The 19941-nt window shown below is 38.8% G+C and overlaps 1 long non-coding RNA gene across 1 annotated transcript; it reads left to right on the top strand.

Moving 5' to 3' along the window:
• Positions 1–10308: 10308 nt before the first annotated feature.
• On the top strand, positions 10309–16576 carry LOC149122470 (uncharacterized). The gene is made up of 3 exons (XR_016219295.1): positions 10309–10553; positions 10822–11431; positions 16338–16576. It is a non-coding gene; the product is annotated as an uncharacterized LOC149122470 (long non-coding RNA).
• Positions 16577–19941: the final 3365 nt, after the last annotated feature.

The raw sequence follows: 19941 nt of genomic DNA, 5'->3' as shown, positions 1-19941 counted from the left end.
GGGAGCAACTGAGAGAGAGTCAACACCAAGAGCTACGTCACCTTTAAGGGTCAAGTGTAAGTGCCTCTACAGTTTCCAAGCCATCACTGAGAAATAGAGGCACAGCACTAGATGTCACCAATCTCAAAAGCAAAGAAAGGTGCTCTAATTCTTTCTTTTTTGGGGGGAGGGCATATCTGAGTTGCAATACAAAAACTTTAACAAACTTGCATGTAGCAAGAACTCTTGGAAAATTGAAGTCAATTGAAAAATAAATTCTGACATAATCTTATCTTTTTGGGATACTGATAGTTGCCAGTAGGTCTGCTTATTTAGTTCAAAGATAGTTTAGTACTTTATTCAAAAGAAGTTTCTTTAGTCTTTGTTCCTTAACCGCATTCTGTGTCAAAAGCTGTCATTTTGGTTTTGGGCATCAGAGCTGTTACTGCAAATTGACCTTCAATGAATCATATTACCTCTCCCAAGTCGATGATAAGGCTTTGAACAAATGATGCTACTTTTTGTAGTGAGCATTTCAGGCCTCAACGTAACATGCATTTTCTTCCATCATAAAGTAGCACGGGATTTTTTGTAGTTACTTTTTATACGTTTGAGTTAAATGATCCTATTTTTGGTAGACATTGCAATAGCTATTTTGTATTGAAGTTAAATTCAATTTAGATTTTGATGATCTGAAGTTATTAAAGTTGTGATACTTTTGAATTTCAATTTACCATGGTTTCCCTTGCCAAGATTTTACCCCACATTTTGCAAATTCTTTCCTTCTAAATTGACAGTTAAGAGAAATAGCAAAATGAGGGAAGGGAAGAATTTCTAAGGTGTGATTAAGTAGAAATATAAAATAACTATTCATTGTTTTCAACTCATGACTTACCTATTAGACATGAAAACATAGAGTTCACAGTTTCCGGCTTGCTCTGAATGAGATCCTAGAGGTTTTAATTCTACTACTTAAATGCTATTAAAAATTTTATGAAGTATATGAATTGTGTTTATAGTCTCTTATCTAAACATAAATTAGGTATATAAGATGAAGTAAAATATACGTTATCTCTAGCTCAATAAATTGCTAACAGATTAGTTGGATTGTTCTATAATTATTACACTAAGCTTGCCTGTTACATTAATTGACATCAAGATATTCAATTACTGAATGATGTACTGCCTGTCAGTGTAGCAGGAAAGCCATGGAAGTGAATCTATCCAGTAAGGATTGCTCTGAGGGTGCAGATATAATGATAATGAAGAAAGGGAAAAGGGTTGCCTGATCATGCAAAATCATTAACCAAATCTGAAAGTAAGTTCACCCTTAGAGATGTTCCGTAAACAGTGAAGATGAAGCTATGAAGTTAATTCTATCAGTGCTGGAATGCATTGAAAATACTGCTCAAAGTGAACATGTGTGCATGTGTCATTAGTAGAATTTCCCAGGAATACTGCCTTTTGGATCTTGCACCCTGAGTTTCCTTATATGAGCAATATTCTGAAGAGCAGTTCTTCCTATGGCCACTATGCCTCAACCTAAATTAGTTGCAGCCAGTATGTCTTTGGCTTGATTTGATTTATTTGAAAGTTAGAGTTACAGAGAGAGAGGGAAAGAGAGAGAGCTCTATCTTCCATCCACTGGTTCACTCCCCAGATGGCCACGATGTCTGAGCCTGCACCAGGCTGAAGTCAGGTGCCATCAGTTTCTTACAGGTCTCCCACATGGGTGGCAGGGGCCCAACCACCTGGGCCATCTTCTATTGCTTTTCCCAGGCTATTATCAAGGAGCTGGATGGGAAGTGGAGCAGATGAGACATGAACCGGCACCCTAATGGGATGCTGGCATTTCAGGTGGCAGCTTTACCTGCTGTACCACGATGCCAGCCCCTCTGTATGTCTTATATGAAAACCAAATACATGATACCTGATTTTTTATTAGAAATGCATGCTGTGTTTGAAGTGAAAAGGCGTGAGCAGTGTCAAAATATGTTCTATTGTGTGCATCAACAGATGATTTCTACATGGGTCATCCAGCCTTTAGATGCCTCTATGGTATTTGGGCACCTAAGACAAGGAAGATGGCTTTGTTGGCTCTTCCTTGTAGAATCCATTCCATGCCATTCTGGCTGCCTCCTCTACTCAGCAGCAGGTGACAGACCCAGATTTTCAAGAGCACAGGGGTGCAGAGCTGTTGTCTCCCTTACTTTATTGCCAACGGTAAGTCCTGTCCTGACCAGGTGAGAAGCCAGAACCTGTTTCCTCTCCTTGACCATAATTTATTATCCCTCTCCTGTCATCTGGATGCCAGGTAATGATGCAACTAGTAAATTCTGTTGTCTGTGAGAAGCCCACTCACTTAGGGAAAATGCATTTGAGTTTCCTCTTTATAATGGGAAACTTCATCTTTACTCTGAGTAAAATATTGTGCGTATGTAACTGTGTGCATGCTCTAGTGCATCAAGTGAAGTTTGGAACAATGAAGTCAGAAAGTTTCATCATTTACTAGCTACAGGAAAATAACTCAATTTTTCTGATGCAGTTCTCGGTTAAATGGGGAGTAGTGCCGCATCACCACTTTAGGTTGTTGTGAATCAAATTAAAAAATAAAATAATAATTAATATTTTTAAAGCACTTGCTGCGGACTCAGCACTGGGCTAACAGAATTGCCTTTTGTGCCTCGTTTTATTTCACCAAGAAATCTGTTAATCAGGATGAGGAAATGAGCAATGTTTGTAACTTGAAAACCCAAGCTTTATGCAACTTTGGTTCTTACACGAAAGTAAATCAGCAACCAGAGGCTGTTATAGTTTTGAACAAGCACCCCAGATAGTTTCTTAGACATGCTGTTCAATAACTTATTTCAAGTCAACTGATATTTTTGACAGTTCCTCTTCATGAAGTCTGTGACTATACCAACAAGATTTGCAAAGGCATAGTGCATAGAAAATTGAAAAAAAGGGATTCATTTTTATGGTTCAGATATGTTACAAAAACGTTGACCAGAAGATCTCAAGAAAGTAGGAGAGATTTGCAATTTTAGAGTTTATTATCCAACTCAGAATCCTGTGTGGAGTACTTGATTAAAATGATAAGGCTGTACTGAAAAGGCAGAAAGTCTAGTTAAACAAGCAGTAGGCTTCCAGTGTCACTACATGCATTGTAAGTAACATTCTTTAAAAGATTTGTGCACAGCCTAGAGTATTAAAGCTGTATCTTTCCAAATAACTAGCATATCTCCATGACATAAAACACTAGACCAATCCATACTTCTAATACTTGACCAACTTCTCAGGAGAAAATTAAAAAATATATATTTGAACTGAAACCATATCAAAGTGGTTTGTCAGCACATACAAAGTTGAGTACACCCATTCTAAAATATTGTCTCTTTTAAGCACCATGTCTGAAGTTGGAAAATTTGGCTTTTTAAAATACAAATATATATTTCATCAATTTCAGAACATACTTATTAAATCAATTAAAAAGCTTTTTGGAAAATAATGATGATTCCAAAAGCTTATAACTGTTTAAAAGAATAGGATGTAGATATGTCCTCCTATACAGAATACTAAGAGGTAAAAAATTCAAATGTCCACATCCTCAAAGAAGAATATCAGTTTATTTTTTCTTCTCTGTTTCTCTACACATCCCTAAATCTAAGCAGTACTATATTGTTTGCTGATTCATTTATTTGTACAGACAACAAACTGTAACAGAAGTGCAGATTTTGGGCTGTTCTCTTTTCTTAAAGGATTACCATGTTTAGCCCTTGGTTTAAACACACACACACACAGACACACACACACACACGCCAACGGGTTCCCCATGCCCAACGAGGTAGAACAGCATGAAGGCAGCTTTTCACCTTACTGCATAGTGTGATCACCCGCTAATTGTCTAATCCGCTTACCTTTTACATAAATCAATTATCTTCTGTTGAAGACTCCAGGCTTCTCTTGTGAGCACTCAGCCTGCTGGGACCTACACTCACGTTATCTTGGGAGATTATCTTATTGAAATACTTACTTCAATTGACAGTGCTGGCACCAACTTCAGATTATACCAGCTTCAGCAGGCTAAGAGCTAAATCTTAGGAACTCTGTGTGCTCTCTGAGTGGAGGTTCTATGGGCTCGATGTCTGTGTCCCTTCCAGACTCATTTGTGGAAATCTTAACTCACAATTTCATGGTGCTAGGAGATGGGGCTTTGGGGAGTTAATTAGACTGTGGAGATAGTAATCTTACAGAAAGATAAAGCAGAGCTCACTTTCTTGCTCTGTAGTCTGCCACGTGAGGACAGAATCAGATGGCAGCCATCCAACACTCAGGCAGTGGGCACTCAACTGACACCAGATCTTACGCTTCCCTGCCTGCACAACTGTGACAAATAAATGTTATTGTGTAGGCAGCCCAGACTATGTAGTTTATCTTAATAGCCTGAACTAAGCAAAGGTGCAGGTGTCACTACCTATAGATTTAAAAATAAAAAAGTTACTATACTGTCCTACCAAAAGGAATGTATTTCACAGCATTAATTTAATAAAATTAAAAATTTTCTGTGTCAATCTATTCAAGGTTCAATTATTTTAAGTCAGACGATCCTTTTAGACAAATTTCTCCTCATTTATTTTCTAATTCCTCCTTCATTCTGATCAGCTTCATTTTAAGGAATGTGAAAATGTTAATATATACAAAATATAGATAACACATACTTATTTATAAATATATATTTATTGCCTATGAATATATTTATTAAAATAATAAAATTTAATACATCTATCATTTATAAATATATCTGTATTAAAATATACATTTGTGTAGAGATAGGTAAATAGAATACAAAGATATGCCACAAATTTTTGTTGGTGATGCATAATATTCACTTTAGCCATAAAATATATGTGCACTAGTGAGGCATTAGAATGTGTATGTACACACACACTACACATACACACATACAAGTCTTTGCCCTTTCAATTTCAAGTGCCTGATGGCGTTGCCCCACTGCCGCAGCAGTCCTTCCCCGATTTTGGTGGGAAATGCTGTGTTTTAGTAACAGGAACCAAAGCTCCTTGGAGAAATTGCTGACCCTGGCTATGGGGGACACACAGGATGAGTCCGAACAACCTACAGTCAGTACCAAAAGGTAAAAATAGACTATGTCAGTGTGACCCAGACACTGAGTGGGCTTCCAATGGCCAAAGCCGAAATATTTAAACAACAAGCTGAATAAAGCAGTATTAGGTTGCAACCTAAAATTAGAAATAAATTATCTCTGAATCCATACTCATGAGAATAAATAATTTAGTGACAGACAAATCTGTCTCTTATGTAAAATCCATCATGGTGGCCCTCATACCTACCATGGCCGTCCTGAACGCAGTCTTCCTCACTGTGCTGTCACAATGTCCTTGAGTTTTTTCTTGAATATCTTCAAGCTCCTACACTTTCTCATCAATGAAAGTGTACTGGTGACCTCTAATTTTCAAACGCTTGTTCGTGAGTAAAGCATAATTCTAACCTTAGCTGCTCTGCATAATTACAAAATTGCAGATGGTAATGTTGAAGCCTGCAGGGTAGTTTATCCTAGCAGACTGTCTTTTTATAATTTAGCCTCAATTGTCTTTTTAGCTTCCTCAGCAATTAGCCCTGTATACCCCTGGTGCTTGCCATGCAAATCTATAGTTACCTTTAAACTGCATAGAATATGCATATGCAAATCAAGAATACTCCTCAGGTTTTCAGTTTAGATATTTAGATATTCTCTCTCTTTTTTTTCTTTCTGCATTTCAAGACTAATACTAAAAAAATACAATCAGAGCTTGACAAAAACACATGGCAATTAAACACATGGCAATTATCCAACATTTATACAGTTATTTACAGGTGCAGGATTAGCTACACATTTTGTGAGTTCAAACTTTCTGAGATTAAAAGATTCAAAATTATCTTACATTTTATAACCAAATAAATCAGAAAACTAGTCTCTTTGGCAAAGAAATCCTAGAATCAAGTTAAAAATTTCCCACAAATTCTACTTAATTCCATTTTGCATTCTGTTTTTGGGGGCAGGAAGGCAAAAAATAGTTACATTCACCTATTCTAAAATTATATATGGTAGAAAATTGGCCTTCAGATTTCTGAGTCATTTAAAAAACTAGAGAAATGCAGACTGTTTCATGTTAAGAACAACTCAAGAAGAAGCTGGAATTACATTCTAAAATTCAACAGCATCTTAAGTGGAAAAATAATGAAGGCTTTCCAACTATTACTTATGAAAGCAACTAATAAAATAAATAAAATACAGCTATAAAATATATTCAATTTGGTAGGATAGTATAGCAACAAGTGTTTTGCTTTGGTTTTAAATCTATAGGTAGTGACACAAGTACCTTTGCTTAGTTCAGGCTACTAAAACAAACCGCACCGACTGGACTGCTTATGCAACAACATTTATTTCTCACAGTTGTGTAGGCAGGGAAGTGCAAGATTGTATTTAAGAAATAAAGTCCAAGATTTAAAATATACCTATTAAATAAAAGTAAAAAGCACTAGGCCAATTTTAACGTGATATAACATTTTCCCAGCATTTATTTAAATCCTTTAAAGTAATGCACAGCTACCCTGTCTTTCAAGGAACTGATATTATCTATGTAATACAGGCAAGAGATTAGAAAACAAGGGAAGGGCTTTCAAGACTACTTAATCATTGACAAACTTAAGAAGGAGAAAATACCACTGTGGCTGGCTTATTTTGGATGCTGTCTGTCCCCAGAAGTTCATGTACACAGAGCTTGGTCCCAGTTGTGGCCATGGGTAAACTGAGGAACCTTTGGGAAGTGGGGCCAAGTGAGAGAGCATTAAGGAGGAACCAGGTGTTTCTTCTGGGACGCTAGTTCTTTCTTGCAGAAACTGTCACAGAACCAGGATCCTGGACCTCTCAGCCTCACACTGCTCTGCTGTCCTGAGGTAGGATTGAGTCCTCCACTGTTGCCATGGGCTGTGACACAGCGAAGAACGCCTTCAGAAGGACTGAGCTGAGACCAGCCTGTGTACTTGAACGTCCCAGACTGGAATCGATCCAGCTGCTCCAGACATTTTGTTATAGTAACAAAAATGTATGTGGATCTGTCTCAGTTATGAAATATGCAAAGAAGCCAAAGACTCACACACACACACACACACACACACACACATGCAGGCGTACACACATATCGCATGGCTATTTTAAACAAAGCACATCCTGGGAATGCCTCATGACTAAGTATTAAAGAAACTTTTGCTTTTTATCCCTGTGTTAATAGATTAAGTAGAAACCAAATGTGATCATTTCAATGACAGTTTATAATTATTTTTAAATAGTATCACAATCTACCTTCATTTTTTGTGCCTATTTTGTATGATAGGAAGATGAAACTTTTATCAAGAGAACGTGCTTTCTCTCTCCGTCTCGTCCTTGAACTTCAATGCATTTGGGATTCTAACAGTCTCTTTGCATTACTGCTTCTCATTGTTTCACACCCCTGTGGTATCTCTGTGTGCTGTTTTTGCCTTGGTAGTTATTCTAGATACGGTTAAGGATTCATTCTATTGCATTAACTCAGTGAAAATAATTGGGACTTTTTTTTTTCCTTCCTGTACCTTTACTGACCTAAGATATATATTCTAAAGTTTTATTTGATTTTAAGAGAATTTTTCACATTTGTCATTTTTCCTCTTCAGTATTTCCAGAAAACTAAAAGCTTGTAGGACACCTTAGCAACCTGAAAATGATCTAAATACATAGTGGGCATCCATATGTCAAACACATATACGCATAAATATTTATAAAATTTACTACTCATGTAATTTTCAAAGTCTAAAATTATTTCATATGTAGAGAATAAAACTGTATCAGTATATATACACATGTTCTGTGTATCAAAATATAAATGATGCTACTAAAACTATGCATTTGCAAAATAAAAATCCATATATATGGATATATATTCATATATATATGAATTTTACTGCACATTCTAATCAGAGACCTAAACCATTAAATAGGAATCACATGGTACCTGGGAGGAAGGTCATTCACTTAAAAACAATCAGAAAAACAAGTTCATTTTGGTGTTGATATGACTTACCAAATCTTGATTATTGAGAAGAAGCTGGGTTAACTTGTGACATGAATGAATCTATCTAACATACTGCAAATACACTAGTCAACTCTTTTAAATTGTATTTTACATAACTGGGATCTTTGCAACATAGGTTTTTATTGGTTTGTGAAAAGACATTATATTTTTTAATCATATAATTCAACAGTTTAGAGATATCTTGTGAAACCATTACATTGACTCCTAAGTTTTTCTGCATGACTAATGCTAATTAAATTTTAGATATTCAAGCATATATTGTAATTTAGTGTACTGGACTGTAACATTTTATGTTGGATTCAGTGTTTATAATACTCTCACAGGATACATTACACCACAGAATTTAAACTAATAATGCTGAAAAGGATGTTTGCATTCAAGATCCCTGTGGCACCTTAAAAGATCAATCAACTTGGCACTTTTGAAAATTTAAATTAAATTGATGATGTCTCATTACACTCTCTTTGATGATTATGATTGCAAAGAAGCAGAATATAAATCTTAGGGAGACTGAAAGGCCTTCCCTAATAGAAAACATGAAGGATGTTGAATGCAGACATTGTTGACTTTTGTTCATCAGCAATAGAGTAATTAATCACTTTAATTTTCTTTTCATTTATATCTGAACTACACATTTTGAACTAAAAACATATTTTAAAATGGTGAAGGAAATGTAGCTCATTTCTAAATGTTAAGAAATATATGTATACTAACTACTTTATACTTTTTAGAGTAAGCCTAAAATTATTTAACATATAGAGAAAACATCTATATCAATATACATCAACATGTTCTGTATGTCAAAATACAAATGATGTTTCTAAAATTGTGTAATGATAAAACAAAATTATCAACCAAAATTATAGCTTATATGATAATATTTTATAGACATTACTTAATGGTCATTTCTTTCTATTAAAATTTAAGCACGATATGAAGGATAAAAATCACATTAATGGATGTAATTTTTTTCTTAAAAGTCAATATTCATTGTTTGTTTTCTAATTTGTTAATTTTTGAAGTAAAATACTTTTACTTAAGAAATACATTTTCAAATTCTTCTTCATATCTTAATAAATGTGAAAATGGTGCACTTTTAAGCTCTAGCAATGAAAAAAATAAGGCAAATTAAGAAAAATTGAATGGAGAAGGCAGAACAATCATTTGCCCCTAGAAGCTATTGTGCATATTCTGGAAATAGCCTACATTTAAAAGACATCATATTTAGAGTTGGAACAATATAAATATTTTAAAATAGGAAATTAGGAGGAGAAAAAAATAGTGTGGTAGTTCATTTACAGAAGCAATGAAAGAGGTATCATAAGCGGGAAAGAACCACATATTGTAAATCAAGTTAGAATCCTAATGGGGCTGCTGCTTGTACTTGGCAGAGCTGGGGAAGTTGTGGTTCCTACAGCACAGCACACACAGATTCCTGGCACCCAGACCCCATAGGCAGGTGGACTTCTTTGGCACCCATCGAAAGATACAAAGTACAGCTTCTTCTGGATACACTTTGCTTCTGCATCATTGAAGATGGAAACATCATAGGGAGGATGTCTGTATATTTGCAGCTAGGGTCTTCAAAGAGGTAAATGAGGTTAAATGAGGTCACAAGAGATGAGTCCTTAGTCCAATCTGGCCAGGTCCTGGTAAGAAGAGAGACACAGGGGATAGAACCCCACAGAAGAGGCATGCCAGGGCACAGCAGGAAGACAGAGCTCTGTAAGCCAAGCACAGAGGGTGGCCCCTGAACTCCAGCTCATAGCAACACTAACCTCATACGTGGGTTGTCGCTCCCCTTCTTCGTGGAGGAACGACACAGGACCCTGCACTGTTCTTTCGTCTGCTCGGCCCTCCCCGGGTTTGCTGCTGGTTCTTCCCCGGTTGGCTGCCGTCCCTTCCACCTCTGTGGAAGGGCGGTTCCCCCTGCCACTTTCCCCACTTCCGCGGAGGAGCGGCACACCGCCGGCCGGCTCTCTCGGGGGCTGCTCAGATGTTATTCAGGTGTTCCCCTTAGATGTTCCTGATGCATGTTGTCTCTCTCCTCCTTTATAGTCCTCTTCCACCAATCCTAACTCTGCTACCCACACGCCAAGTACGCTGCTCTCCTCCAATCAGGAGCAGCTCCTGCAGCTTGTCAAGTTGGCGAGAGGCAGCTGTGTAAAAGCTGTTTACTCCTCTCCCAGTGCCATATTGTGGGAGAGCAGATGCATAGAATAAGTCTTAATTCCAGTAACTTAGTCTAGTCCGAGTTGCTCCCCACAGTGGGTTAGAGTAGACAGTGGGATATGAAATTTATTTTCTTATCCAACAATTATGGTCGATGGTCTTTTTAACAAACCAACCCACTGTCAATGAGAAACTTTCTATCTTTTCTTAAGAGCACTCTGGTGAAGAAATCAGCCCAAACTGTTCTCAGATGAGGTAATTTAAGAAAAAAAAATTGAAATAAAGAGAGGAAGAGAAAGAGACAAAGCTGGTGGGGTGTGGAGTGAGAGAGAGAATATGTCTTTTTCATGAAAGTCTAAACCTCATATAATACCAAGTCGACCCAAAAACGAAGGTAGATTGTGCTGCTAAGTGCAGTGATTTCATTAGACAGCTGTAGAGGCATCTATTGGTTTTTCGTCTATGGATTCTTGTTCTTCCATGTGGTTCTTCTGCACGTCTTCTCTTTCTCTTCTCTTTCCAGGAAGAGCATGTTGGCCCACAGAAGCTTGCTCAAGGCAGATGCTATAGTGCCGTGGTTACCCTACCATCCAGGTTGTCTGGCTACAGGCATCCGTGAGGTCCTGCTGAGTGATCTTCCTTGGAAGCCCGGGCACTTTGAGTATCATAGTGTAATTCTCAGGATCATATTTAAATCGCATATTCCCAGGCCTCTTCTGGCACCATTCTTAGGATTGATTCTTCACGTGGCTTCCACTAACACCGCCAGAGGATGGAAGAAGCATCCCTTATATAACCATCAGTGGTCCTGCACCTCTGAGCTCCTTGCTCCACTTCTCCAGCACCCGCCTGCCTGGTCAGTTGGGGAAACTCAACAAATAGGTGAGGGTAGAACCCAGGCTTTGCAGGCAGCACTGGGAACCCTCCGCAGGTGTAGTGGCTTGGGATTTTTGTGGTTTATTTCATTAGAGCACGGTGGTTATTGTCAAAAGTTTTCTATCTTGCTAGGCACTTTCTTTCCTAGTTTTCTGCTAGAGAGAGCAAGTATTTTAGGACCACTTTAAATCTGCAACTGGCAGCATTTCTGGGTGTCTGGCTCCTCCAGTCCTCTTGGGCCACTCCCCTGGTGCAAGGTGAGTCTTTTCATATTTGTTTTATGTATGGTTCTTGGATTTTTCACTGCAATAAGTAAGAAGAATAGAAAATGTATCAAGAAATTGGAATAATAATGTTGTAGAGAGATATTTAAGCCATGGTTTTGTCTTTACCTTTGCAAGGACTTATAAGAAAACAATTTATCATGAAAATAAACTTCTGTCCTCTGCTTGTCTTTCTGAGCAGGATTTGCAATCCAGTTATCCTAGAATTGACACAGGAGCGTTCTGTCCTTGCTGTGTCTGCATCAGTGTGCTGGTCTCTGTCCAGGACACTATGCTTCTTATCCATTGTGGGACAACAGAAAAGAACGGGTTCTATCCAGATGCTGGGCAGTCTAGGCAAAATCAGGGAATGCAGATTTGTTTTTATGTACTATTCTCAGGTTTTTCAATGAAGTAAGTGCCCTCGTATTGCAGAGGGTAGCACAGCTGCGAACTGTGAAAATCCTTCTGTCCCCATTACTCTTCTGCTCAATTAAATGTGCTTAACCTATGTTGCAGTCCCTAGGAGCTCTTTTTGACAGCTAATTATCTAATTCAAACTGATAAGACCCTGCGTTGTTAAACATCCCAAGTCTTATCCATGGATTTAACAAGGGTTTTTCTGAAGGCCAGGTTGTAACTCAAAGGATTTCTGAAGTGGGACTGCCAGGCACAGAGCCGGGCCCACAGCGGGTGGGGGTACTGAGGGGCTGATTTTGTGCTTAAAGGGTCCAGGAATTCATATCTCATGACCTGGATGTATGCTCTCACCCTGCTGTATGGCTATTGTCTCATCAACTCTGACTCAAGCCATCAGAATGCTTTTGGGGACTGGATGTCCCTTCCACACTCGCTCTGAGTATACTGGTCAGGCTGTGAGACGAGCCCCCACTGGCAAATAACACTGCAGCCCCTGCATGAGCTGTGACTGCCACTCTTCCCTATTGGGAATCCCTGTTAAAATCCACTTCAGTTTCCATAAGAAGCATTGCTAGCATTTCGATAGCTTAAATGATTTCTAAGGAGAAGCTTTCCCCCCTAACGGCTCTAGGTTGTTGAAAGCAGTATTACCTGCAACTCCCTTAGAGCTCCAGCTGCTGAGGGAGACCATGAAATCAGGATTCTAGCAGAATACAAAGGAAACTCCACTTTCATGAAGCAAACAGAAACTTGAGATATTTAAATGGCATTCTTATCACCTCCCAGGGGTCCTACCTTCCTCCCTCTCAGCCTCATTAGATCACCACCTCCCTCCTTCTACTCCTCCAGCCCTTTCTTTCTTTTTTTTTTTTTTTCTGGCTTCTTTTACTTCACATCATGTTTTATTTTTTTTTTTATCTTTTATTTAATGAATATAAATTTCCAAAGTACGACTCATGGGTTACAATGGCTTCCCCCCCCCATACCGTCCCTCCCACCCACAACCTTCCCCTTTCCCACTCCCTCTCCCCTTCCATTCACATCAAGATTCATTTTCGATTATCTTAATATACAGAAGATCAGCTTAGTATACCTTAAGTAAGGATTTCAACAGTTTGCTCCCACACAGAAACATAAAGTGAAAAATAATAGATGATTTTTTTTTAAATGATGATGAAATCAGATCAGACCTATTGTCATGTTTAATCCCAGTGAGAGTCAAGTTGGGAATTGATAATTTCTTTTTTTTTTTTTTTTTTTTTACAGAAGATCAGTTTAGTGTACATTAAGTAAAGATTTCAATCGTTTGCACCTCCATAGAAACACAAAGTGAAATATACTGTTTGAGTACTCGTTATAGCATTAAGCCTCAGTGTACAGCACATTAAGGACAGAGATCCTACATGAGGAGTAAGTGCACAGTGACTCCTGTTGTTGACTTTACAAATTGACACTCCTGTTTATGGCATCAGTAATCTCCCTATGCACCAGTCATGAGTTTCCAAGGCTATGGAAGCCCCTTGAGTTCTCCGACTCTTATCTTGTTTAGACACGGTCATAGTCAAAGTGGAGGTTCTCTCCTCCCTTCAGAGAAAGGCACCTCCCTCTTTGAAGACCTGTTCTTTCCACTGGGATCTCACTCACAGAGATCTTTTTGCCAGAGTGTCTTGGCTTTCCATGCCTGAAATACTCTCATGGGCTTTTCAGCCAGATCCGAGTGCCTTTAGGGCTGATTCTGAGGCCAGAGTGCTATTTAGGACATCCACCATTCTATGAGTCTGCTGAGTATCTCACTTCCCATGTTGGATCACTCTCCCCTTTATTTATTCTATCGGTTAGTGTTAGCAGATACTAGACTTGTTTATGTGCTCCCTTTGACTCTTAGTCCTTTCATTATGATCAATTGTGAACTGAAATTGATCCCTTGGAATAGTGAGATGGCATTGGCACATGCCACCTTGATGGGATTGAATTGGAATCCCCTGGTATGTTTCCAACTCTACCAATTGGGGCAAGTCAGCCCGAGCATGCCCCAAATTATACATCTCTTCCCTCTCTTATTCCCACTCTTATGTTTAACAGGGATCACATTTCAGTTAATTTTCAACACTTAAGAATAACTGTGTGATAATTACAGAATTAAACCAGTCATATTAAGTAGAACAGACAAAAAAAATACTAAGAGGGATAATGTATTAAGTTGTCCATTAGCAGTCAGGGCTATGCTGATCAAGTCACCATTTCTCATAGTGTCCATTTCACTTCAGGAGGTTTCCTTTTTGGTGTTCAGTCAGTTGTCACCGATCAGGGAGAACATATGGTATTTGTCCCTTTGGGACTGGCTTACTTCACTCAGCATGATGTGTTCCAGATTCCTCCATTTTGTTGCAAATGACTGGATTTCGTTGTTTCTTACTGCGGTATAGTATTCTAACGAATACATATCCCATAATTTCTTTATCCAGTCTACCATTGATGGGCATTTAGGTTGGTTCCAGGTCTTGGCTATTGTGAATTGTGCTGCAATAAACATTAGGGTGCAGACCGCTTTTTTGTTTATCAATTTAAACTCCTTTGGGTAAATTCCAAGGAGTGGGATGGCTCGGTCGAACGGTAGGGTTATATTCAGGTTTCTGAGGAATCTCCAGACTGATTTCCATAGTGGCTTGACCAGTTTGCATTCCCACCAACAGTGGGTTAGTGTCCCTTTTTCCCCACATCCTCGCCAGCATATGTTGTTGGTAGATTTCTGTATGTGAGCCATTCTAACCGGGGTGAGGTGAAACCTCATTGTGGTTTTGATTTGCATTTCCCTGATTGCTAGTGACCTTGAACATTTTTTCATGTGCCTGTTGGCCATTTGGATTTCCTCTTTTGAAAAATGTCTATTGAGGTCCTTGGCCCATCTCTTAAGTGGGTTGTTTGTTTTGTTTTTGTGGAGTTTCTTGATCTCTTTGTAGATTCTGGTTATTAACCCTTTATCTGTTGCATAGTTTTCAAATATTTTTTCCCATTCTGTCGATTGTCTCTTCACTCTCCTGACTGTTTCTTTTGCAGTACAGAAACTTCTCAATTTGATGCAATCCCAATAGTTGATTTCCTTGCTTCCTTTTGTGTGTGTCTTTCTTTCTCATGCCCTCCCCCCCCCTTTTTTTTAAGATTACACACACACACATACACACACAGAGAGAAAGAGAGAGAGACAGAGAGAGACAGAGAGAATGGTCTTTCATCCACTGGTTCTGTGCCAATCTGAAGCAAGGAGCCAGGAGTTTCTTCCGGGTCTTCCAAGTGGGTGCAGGGGCCCAAGGACTTGGGCCATCTGCTGCTTTCCCAGGCCATAGCAAAGAGCTGGATTGGAAGTGGAGCAGCCAGGATTCGAACTGGCGGCCATATGGGGTGCTGGTACTGCAGGCGGTGGCTTTACCCTCTATGTCACCATGCTGGCCCCGCCCTCCCTTTTTGCCTTCTTGCCCTGTGTATCTCACTTCTTCACTCTCTCTATATGATCTCTGTGAGTGAGATCCCAGCCGAAAGAATGGGCCATCAAAGAAGGAGGTACCTTTTTCTGAAGTGAGAGAACTTCCACTTTGACTATGACCTTGTCTAAATAAGATCAGAGCTGGCGAACTCAAGAGGCTTCCATAGCCTTGGCAGCTGATGACAAGAGCCTCGGTGATTACTGACATCATAAACAAGAGTGTCCATTTTTAAATCAACAGCAGGAGTCACTGTGCACTTACTCCCTATGTAGGATCTCTGTCCTTAATGTGTTGTACTATGTGAATTAACAGTATAACTAATACTCAAACAGTGCTTTATACTTTGTGTTTCTGTGTGGGTGCAAACTGTTGAAATCTTTATTTAGTATATACTAAATTGATCTTCTGTATATAAAGATAATTGAAAATGAATCTTATGAAGAATGGGATGGGAGAGGGAGTAGGAGATGGATGGTTGCGGGTGGGATGGTGGTTATGGGGGGAAAAGCCACTATAATCCAAAAGTTGTACTTTGGAAATTTATATTTATTTAATAAAAGTTAAAAACAAGAGGATAATCTTGGCCATTGCTCATGCAGCTGTTAGGTAGGAAGTCAGATATGAGCTTATGTGTGTGTGACAGGCCTAAAGAGAAGACATCTATGCCCAGCATATGCATCTGCATCTCAAAGTCATCCCAATAATGTTTCAGGGGCAGCCCAGTATTCTCATCCTGTCCTGTCCCCTTCTACCTGATAACCTGCCAGGTGGGGGTCCCTGCCTCTTCTGCCTGACAAATCTTCCACAATCTCCCAGATGCAGCCCAGTATCTGCATTTCAAATCCCCTGCTCCAGATCCTGATTCTACAGGGGGTCCTCCTCACCCTTCCTCTGAACCCAGGATGGCGCCAGCTAGGCTTCCTCCTGTCTGATACCTTCAGGGGAACACTCAGATAGGAGCTTCTTAATATTTACAGCCATAAAATCCTTTGTTTCAGGATGAGATGTGTGAAGACAAAGACCCATCTCCTCAAAAACCCCCGGCCTCAACTGGACTGCATGCTCAGCCCTCTGCCTCTCTGCTGAGTCACCCACCTGGCCTGCCCAGGTGTAATCTCTCCACTCAGCCATGTAACCTCACTCCTCTCCCAAGTCCGAGCAACTGGGCACTCTCTCTCAGGTCCTGTCTGGAGAGCTGCCCATCTGTTCTTACGGATGTCCTTTCCCTAATAAACTTGGTTACTTTACTTTTCCACTACTCTGTCTCACACCTGAATTCTTTCTTGCATGGAGACAAGAACCCTGCCATTGACCGGTAACATAGCCATGAGTCTTATGTATACCCTTAGGAGAGTGAGTTGCAAGGCATGAGCTTCACAGAATCCATGATCTTTGGATGGCATATTTGCTCTGGATACTTCTTCATTCTTCATAGATCCAGAGTCTAGGTCTACCAGCTACTGAAAATCAGTGGTTCTTGATTCTTGCACATGGAGCGAAACTTAACCTCACTTCCTTCCTATCCAACAGACTTGCTTTGTAGATTTTACATTTATTTAAACAGACAAAATTGTTTCTCAATCTGTTCTCAATGATAGAAAATCAACATTGACAGGCTTAAAAATACATCTGTAACTTATTTTTAGAATGATGTCCCAGTGTGCCGGCACCACAAGGCGGAGGATTAGCCAGTGCGCCGGCTGTGGTGGCCATTGGAGGGTGAACCAACGGCAAAGGAAGACCTTTCTCTCTGTCTCTCTCTCTCACTGTCCTCGCTGCCTGTCAAAAAAAAAAAAAAAAAAAAAAAAAGAATGATGTCAATGGTGTATGCATTTTATAACTGGATAATATTTTTCCCCATCCCTTTATAGTTAAGCAAATAAATTATTGCTAAAGTAAAACTGAATATATTTTACCTTAATTAATAATAATTGATACCTTTATTTGCCCCATTAGGTCTAAGGTCTCATGCTAGGAAAATCATATTGGCAAATATTCAAATGATAAACTTGTAAAGATAGATTCTGGAAACTCAATTTCAAGTACTGGGGAAATTAAGACCCATAGCAGTTACAGTGCTTGTACAAAAGTCACAGCTACAAATGACAAAGCTAGAATTCAATTAGACTTCTGTCTGTTTCATAGTATGTATCCCCAAATGCTTTTCCAATTGTGAAACACAAATACAAATTTTGGCAACAAGTTAGACACCATCCCAAAACTTTGTTCTAAACTTATAATCACAAAGTGAACTTGGAGACTATAGCTGCCTATATGAGACAAGTCTGGCAATGCCAGTCCTTCAGAGTTGCAAGTTGAAATGTGTCATGTTGAAATGTATAATGGCTGAAGTGGGATGTTTTTAAGTAATTGTATCCAAACTGATCAAGATGTTAACTAAGAATTTTAAGATTCAACATTTACTTTAAAATATGTTATTATATTAGACCAAAGAGATTTAATAGCATGTTAAGTTTAATATTACTTTTTTTCATTTTATTTTCTATTTATTTTTTGGAAACTAAAATTAGTTACAGAATTCAATTTCATTGATTGACAGATCAGCTGCAAGAAGCAGAAGTGTATAAATGTGTGTTTCCTGAGAAAAATAATTTATATGAACACATCCATCTATAGAATGAGTCTTATTTTATCAATATTATATTACTTCTAATAGAAAGTATGAAGCTTAACAAAAGAGTATACACTGAAAATCTTTTAGAATAATCATGAGTGAGAAAATTAATTAGATGAATTAGGAAAGTAGTATTATTATTTTCATGAATTATTTCAGATGACATTAATTAGTAAGAGTCCCTATTTTCAACCTCAATTTTGCTCACATATAATATTATACGGAAAAAAAATTAAAATTTAGCTTACACATCAAATTAAATTCAACCATTTGCTGCCCTTGAATTCTGTCTACAAAAAATGTGTTTTGACCTTGACCTATCTTTCTTGTTAGGTTGAATAAATGACAATAGGCTGATTATTATGCAGACTATATAAAGAAATCAAACAATTCAACAGAGAAAAAAAGAGTCCAATTTAAAACTAGGCAAAGGATCTGAACAGACATTTCTTAAAAGAGCTAAAAATGGCCAACAGGTATATGAAAAAGTATTCACCTTTACTAATCATCAAGAAAGTACAAATCAAAACCAGAATGATATATCAGCTCACTCCAGTTAGACTGGCTGTTATCAAAAAGATTAAAAAAAAATGGTAAGTGCTGGTGAGTTGTAGAGAAAGGGGGGCTCTCATACACTGTTGGTGGGAATGTAAATTAGCACTGCCATTATGGAAGACAGCATGGGAGTCCCTCTAAAGTCTACAAACAGGATGGCCAGGATGCATCTATCCCACTGTTTGAAAATATCTGAAGAAATATTGTTGCAAATATCAAAAATGTACTTAGTAACCCTAAGGTACCAAACACCATCGCTTAGCAGCACAGCACAAGACAGAGCCAGCTGTTTACCCTCTATGAGCCTGGGGCTGACTGGGAAGTGGCGAGCAATAGCTCAACAGTACTGTGCCCCACACCACAAGCTCCAGACAAGACCAAATTCAAAATCGGTGAATCTACAAAAGAACCTAGTTAGACAAAGCAATCCAGAGCAAAGAGAACCAAGCTAAAAACATCATAACACTTCACTTGAAAACAAACTACAAGTGCTGGTGCCATGGTGTAGCAGGTAAAGCCTCCGCCTGCAGTGCCAGCATCCCAGTGGGGTGCCAGTTCATGTCCCGGCTGCTCTACTTCCAATCCAGCTCTCTGCTGTGGCCCGGGAAAGCAGTAGAAGATGGCCCATGTGCTTGGGCTCCTGCATCCATGTGGGAGACCTGGAAGAAGCTCCTGGCTTTGGATTGGCACAGCTCTGGCCATTGTGGCGGCCATTGTGGCCATCTGGGGAGTGAACCAGCAGATGGAAGAGCTCCCCCCTCTGCAACTTTGCTTTTCAAATAAATAAATAAATCTTAAAAAAAATAAAACTACAAAGTTACACTAACCCAAACAACATCATACTGGCATATACCTACAGACACACACATACACCAATGGAACAGAAGACAGAACTTAAAAATAAATCCATGTATCTCCAGCCAACTGGTTTTCCCAAAGGCAGCAAGAACATCTATTGAAGAACAGACATGCTCTTCCATAAATGATGCTGGGAATACTGGATATCCTTATTAAGAAAAGAATGATACTAGATTCCTCCCTCTCGCGATGTACAAAAATATTAACTCAGAATGGACAAAAACAAAGATGCTGCAAGAAACTGGTGTCCTTAGTGTGCTGTACATTGAGATTTAATGCTATAACTAGTACTCAAACAGTATTTTTCACTTTATGTTTCTGTGTGGGAGCAAACTGTTGAAATCTTTACTTAATGTATGCTAAACTGATCTTCTGTATATAAAGAGAATCGAAAATTAATCTTGTTGTGAATGGAAGGGGAGAGGGAGTGGGAAAGGGGAGGGTTGCGGGTGGGAGGGACGTTATGGGGGGGAAGCCATTGTAATCCATAAGCTGTACTTTGGAAATTTATATTCATTAAATAAAAGTTAAAAAAAAAGAAAAAAAAAAAAAAA

This window comes from Oryctolagus cuniculus, chromosome 13 (genome assembly GCF_051225735.1).
Source record: "Oryctolagus cuniculus isolate XC-2025 breed Fujian yellow rabbit chromosome 13, ASM5122573v1, whole genome shotgun sequence".
NCBI classification, from domain to species: domain Eukaryota; kingdom Metazoa; phylum Chordata; class Mammalia; order Lagomorpha; family Leporidae; genus Oryctolagus; species Oryctolagus cuniculus.
The sequence above is the reverse complement of the archived record's forward strand: the minus strand, read 5'-3'. Positions and strand labels throughout refer to the sequence as shown.